This window comes from Patella vulgata, chromosome 2 (genome assembly GCF_932274485.2).
Source record: "Patella vulgata chromosome 2, xgPatVulg1.2, whole genome shotgun sequence".
In the NCBI taxonomy this organism is placed as follows: Eukaryota; Metazoa; Mollusca; class Gastropoda; family Patellidae; genus Patella; species Patella vulgata.
Window position 1 is genome coordinate 26,004,357 of NC_065880.2, and position 6,371 is coordinate 26,010,727.

General features: G+C 37.9%; 1 long non-coding RNA gene across 1 annotated transcript; it reads left to right on the forward strand.

The window, feature by feature from the left end:
• The first annotated feature begins 2,668 nt into the window (after positions 1 to 2,668).
• On the forward strand, positions 2,669 to 5,623 carry LOC126810354 (uncharacterized). The gene is made up of 4 exons (XR_007675182.2): positions 2,669 to 2,822; positions 4,188 to 4,310; positions 4,954 to 5,073; positions 5,507 to 5,623. It is a non-coding gene; the product is annotated as an uncharacterized LOC126810354 (long non-coding RNA).
• The last annotated feature ends 748 nt before the right edge of the window (positions 5,624 to 6,371 follow it).

Sequence of the window (6,371 nt, forward strand, 5' to 3'; positions counted from 1 at the left end):
CCCAGATGGAGCAGAACAGTAGGATGTTAAACCCCATTTTATTTCATTTCAGTTCATTTTTTTAATAACAAATAATACGACTATTAGGATAAATTATGCAAGAATTGGATAAAGAGCTGATCGTTCTTGCTGTTATAATTCAGAAATAAAATAATGAAAAAGGATACATTTCACCCAAATTACTCTATTCTGACGCTTTGGAGTTATCACCTTGAACTCCAATCACGTGGTTGCGCAAGGTCGACGATACGTTTGTGGTACTGGAAGAAAAAGATGAACCAATGACCCTATTAGACCACCTGAATAAACAGCATCCCAGAATTAAATTCACCATTGAGACCGAAAAAGATCAAGCACTACCGTTTTTAGATGTTCAAGTTGTGAAAGTTAACAATCAATTGAAAACCAAAATATATCGAAAATCAACCCATACAGATCAGTATATTAATTACAAGTCTAGCCACCCCCACTACATCAAAAAAGCCCTGATATCAACCCTAACACGCAGAACCATAAGCATTAGTGAACCTGAATTTCTGCAGGATGAATTGGATCATCTACGTCATGTGTTTTGCAACTTGAACAACTACCCTCCAGAACTAGTCATGAAACAAATCAAAGAAACAACAAAAAACATCAAAAAAGCCAACAAAAAACGCCCAAAGAGATGATTAGAATAATTTTACCATTTTATGGCAACCTATCATACCAAGTCAGCAACCTACTCAAGAAGTCCAACAATGATACCACATTCTCTGTCCCTACCACATTAAAACAGATACTGAAAGCGAATGGCAAACTAAAGCCAAGCCTACCTATTCAGCCCAAGGGAGTCATCTACCAAGTCAACTGCTCTTGTGATTTCTCATACATTGGTGAAAGTAAACGACCCCTAGATAAACGAATATCAGAACACCGATCCAAAGCTGCTACCAACAACTCAGCCATAGCAGAGCATCTTCGAAACCACCCGCAGCATAGAGTCGAATGGAACGATGTGCAGATTCTTACATCCAACCAACAGAACAAGAAAACCAGGAAAATCCTAGAAGCAATTAACATTAGAAGATACTCACCAGAACTGAACAGGGACGCAGGGCTTCACATTTCAAGGGCATATGATCACGTTATCAGGATGAATAATACCACTTAAAGGGTTCTAATTCCTTAATTCAGCGGCTTTACTTTACGTCGTTACCTCAAGTATTACAAACTGTCTACATTACTTAATATATCACTCTACTGGTTTCTCACAATCAGCCTGCCAACCTATACATGTTTAATCACCTCATATTGCTTATTTATTCCCATTATTTATTGTTTTTTATTGTTTATTCATATTTTGTTATGGTTTTCATTTGTTTAACATCATTTATTTCCTGGAATGCTTAATTAGTACATATTATTCGTGTTTATTTAGACTATGGATGTAGGGGTATGTTGTGTTTGTATTTCTTGGTGAATGGTCTCATCTTGATCACCTCATTAACTGTAATATGGTTTCACCCAATGGCTCCCTTTGAAGGCATTCATTGTTAGTCAATAGTATCCTTTGGTTGGACCATGGGTCTATTATATTATGTTGTTTTTACTTAATCGTTTACTTCTTATTGTTATTATTATTTAATATTTGTAAATGGCTTCATCATGAACTCTTATATATTAAACCCAAGTTTACTAAATGTCATTGTGCTTGATAACGATAAGAGGATACTTGTCGAAACGCCGTGCTATGAGAATAAAACCAGTGATTGTTTCCCATAAAAATTGTGTTCTGTTATTATCACAATATAGTTTCTATTGTCAAGTAACATTACATTGTTACGATATTACGGCAATCATGATGTATTTTGTGATATCTATCACCATTTTCTAGGTGTATTTCTATAACGGAGATAAAGGTCCGGCCTACAAACAAATAACTATGTTCCCAGGTATATATTTCCGACATTGTTTGAGCATTATGTGAATGTAGTGATGAAGAACGGAATCTGAATGCTTTTTTTTATTTGTGAAAAGGAAGCGAAAACTCTAATTCCATAGCGCAAAGTGTGTCACCGCGTACGCTTCACTTATCCCCTGAGATACATGTATTTGTGTAAGACAATTTGTTGTTATATGTGACACTAAATTTAAAAGTGCCACTACCACTGTGGTATGAATTTTAGAACTAGGTTTCTTGGCAAATAGAATGACCATCCATTCCACGATTCCCATTACCTCTCTGATCACACAGACCAAACGACCACCCAATCGCACAGACCAAACGACCACCCAATCGAACCTAACATTTTGAAAACTGAAAACAGGACTGGTGTCGTTACTCTCACACCAACCCTCGAGTAACGCTGGTGATAACTAAAATAAAGGATTAGATTTGAAGACTTTCTGGCATATTTACCTCGTCCAGTTACAGGCAATTCCCATATGCATAATACACGATATTAGATATCTGATCATCCCCTGTTCACTTAACTATTTTAGAACAGTAGTGTTTAATGGGAAATTTGACATTTTTCTATGTGAACAAGAAAATATTCTGGAATGTAATATATATCAAATTAATGTAAATTAGTTACTATTGCATTCTCATTTACATTGATATTACGAAAAATATTCATATATGCAAAACGGTGTAAATTGGCTTACACAATTCAAATACTTAACTACCAATCGACAATATGATTAAAAATTTAAATTTCTAAAAATGCCACGTTCTCTGCGTTCGTTGGATTTCAATTACAAACAGGCCTTGGGAAAGATGGCTGAGATGCATTTAACTATTCTGGTAGTCCTGATGTTGTCACCACTTGCAGATTCACGTGAGTACCATCTATATGAATCTGTTGTCATGATTTATTTGATACGCTCACGCAATAGCTAAGCAATTTTTTTGTGATGTGAATTGAAATGAAATGGGGTAAACGTCTTACTTTTCTGCACCGACTGAGCTAATGAAGACGGGCATTCGCCATACAGAGTCATAATTATGCTGGAACTTTTGTCGGACAGCGGCTGCCTCGTCAAGGGTTATTTTATGCGAACAACTAAACACTTCCCTTGCCAACACCAGGACTGAACACGAGACCCCCAGGATATCTAGTCAGAGTCTTGCTCACCGAGACATCAATTTATGTTGCACAGTTGTATCGGAACAGGTAGCGGCGGAGGTTTAGTGAGTAAGCCTTTGACTCGCTAACCTGGATTTCCCGTTGTCGATCCCGAGTTGGGCCGGTAAAGTTCATCGGAGTTTTCTGGCGTGACCCCCCCCCCCCGTTAGTGTTGCAGGGCAGAAGAATCGACAAGGGATAGCATATAGTCGTTTGGATGGAACAAAAACCCGGGGTCCCATGTACACATTGGTGTGCACGTAAAATATCCCTTGGCAGTTGGAATTCGATATAAATAATATGCCGTAGCGCCGCTGTCCGTACAAAATCCCCCCAAAGCACATATGCTCGTCTTCATTAGCCCAGTCGGAACAGAGCATTTCATTTCATATCTGAACAACCGGACTGCTGACTGTTTACAAAACTGAGTTCTCCCAAAAAGTTTTGGATTCTAAATTCCGAGTTTACGTGTAGTGCACAATCAAAATATACATGTAATTTCTAGAGCTTTTTGAGTTGTATATTACTCAGAGAAAATGGTCAATATATATTTCGGCTATTCCATAGTAAAGTTTTGGATTCTAAATTCCAAGTTTACGTGTAGTGCACAAACAAAATATACATGTAATTTCTAGAGCTTTTTGAGTTGTATATTACTCAGAGAAAATGGTCAATACATATTTCGGCTGTTCCATAGTAAGGGCTCGATCCTTGTCTTAGCCGAGACAGTTCCTATACAATTGCCAAGTACAGGAAAGGGCATGGAACGGTGTCTATTCGATTGGATAAGACAAAAAATATAGGTCCCGTGTACAAATTGGAATTCGACGAAGAGTAAGCGGGAACGCCGCTGTCCGGGCAGAATTTCCTTCATAACACGTCATAATTATCTGGATAGTACATAACAGTGCTTTAGAATCTGTCAACCACCCAGACTAACCGTATTTCAGGTACTGCAGTGAAGACCAAGGTTTCCTACAGGTAGGATATAGCGACATACTGGTCTTTTCATATAGATGTATATGTTTTATTTGATACAATATTGTATTATAATAACATCTAACAAATTGATTTCAGAGAAATGTACAGACTATGGCTCGGGCAAAACATATAATACTGGAGATATATTTGCCAAGGCAGCGGGTGGACCATGTATCAAATACTTATGTCAGAAAGGTTCACATCTTGTACACACTACTGGTGAGTATTATTTCTACAAAGAACCTCTTATGGCGTCTACGGACTTAGTCGAGCGGGACTTCGGTGCGATTGGGTTCAAATTTCGTCAACGTCACACAGACATGTGACTAATATATGTTAATTTTCTTTTCATTGGATACGTGTGTGAGGGATAATTCTAAATGCGAATGTTTCTTTTACGTGCACGATACTGGAACCTCCCGATCTGAAAAAATATCTTTGATTTTTTCCGTGTTTATACCCACAATTCTTACCCTAACACTTCAGAATAGTTTTAGCCACAATCCACCGTTGTTACAGCTTCAATTTGTACGTTTGACATGTAATTTATAACCTAACCCTAACCCTAACCCTAGAGAAAGATATTTCCCAAATCGTACAAAGATCTAGTATTGTACCTTTTACGTACACGTCAATTTGTACACGATATGAAGTTCGGGTTTGCTTTCCATCCGAACGTCTAGGTACATGTGTCTTGTCAGTCCAACAGGGACCAACCCGAGACATTCTAGCTAGTTCCCTAGCGCCCGACCACCACGGCCACCTACCACACTTTACAACAGTCGTAATTAGCGGAATTATTATTTAAAATCATATACCAAGAAATTTATTAATAAACTGGTACATGGTTTATTTTATACAGAGTGTCTTAACCCGAATGATTCCAAATGCTATCCTCTTGGTACATCAATTACTCAAGGTTGTATGACTATTACTTGTATTGAAATAGGTGGTGGAGTTCAGTTCAGAATAACCAAACGAAGTAAGTACAGTGGCAATGAAATGGGACTTAACGATCCCCTTTTCTGCACTCACTGGGCTATAACGCCATACTGTGTGCTATAAAGAAATATTTTACCCAGATAGCGACGCTACGACCTATGGTGTACACAGAACTTCGGTATTTGTACCCACCCGAACGACTAGACACTGTTACTTGTCCTGCACCACTAACAATTAGAAATCATGCCTCAAAATCCGGGGAACTTTTCGGTCAACACAGGGAGCGAAATCGAGGCTTCCTGATTAGTGAGAAAGTGTCCTACTCATTGAGTCTACGCGGTTCCCAATACGGAAACTATAACTACCGGTTATTACCTAATAAATGATTAAATGCCTGCAGTAAGGTGGACAATTATTACGGGAATGTTCGAAATTTTGCAGCTTTAGTACAACATGTTTATTGTCTGTTTCAGAATGTTGACGTAAAGAGGATACCACCCAGTAACCATCCAAAGTGTGGGTACATCGATCATCAATATAAAGTTTTAAAAAAAGCATTTAATTAATGAAATAAAATTATGTGAAACATGCACCTACTATCTTTTTATGGCTTCTTCCAAATGGTCGTGACAGTTGGAGAGTAGACCTGGAAGTATGGAAACCTGACTCACCCAACTATCTACGCGCAGTGTCGGATTTAGATGAAGAGAGCCCTGGGCTAATCCAGTTATAAGGCCCCTCCCAACCCCAACCCCACAGCTGGGGGAGATGAAAACCGAAGATGATGACGGGTTTAAGAAAAGCTTGTGACAGTGTCAAAAATATTATACACGTTGTATGTCCTTGATTACGTTAGTGCATACCCAACTCTGCACTTCTTGATTTGGTCAAATGCAGTTGATCAACCCAATAGCGTTCAATTCCATAAGGAGGGAGCATATCCGATTTTAATTTGTATTTAAAGCTATTGAATTCCAAAAAATATTATTGCCTTCGTAAATCATCTTTTGGGGAATAAATATGAAATTTTGGTACATATTATCTCTGTGACTAATTAAGATATCTTCACTACATAATCTACTACATAATCATACCAATATTTCAAAAGTTATCATAAGGCGTTTTTGTGAACCGATTAGATTAGACCGATTAGCTATTATACGCATTTGTGAACCAAGTTGATTATGCTAATCGTTACATTTGTGAGACGATTTAACTCAACTGATTAGGCAAATCGACCTAATCGTCCCAGGAGGTGTTTAGGCGATTAGATTTGACTTTTTCAAAATGGCGGAATGTTCGACGTCGTAAGTAATTTTTAATGCTTATTGTTGTTTT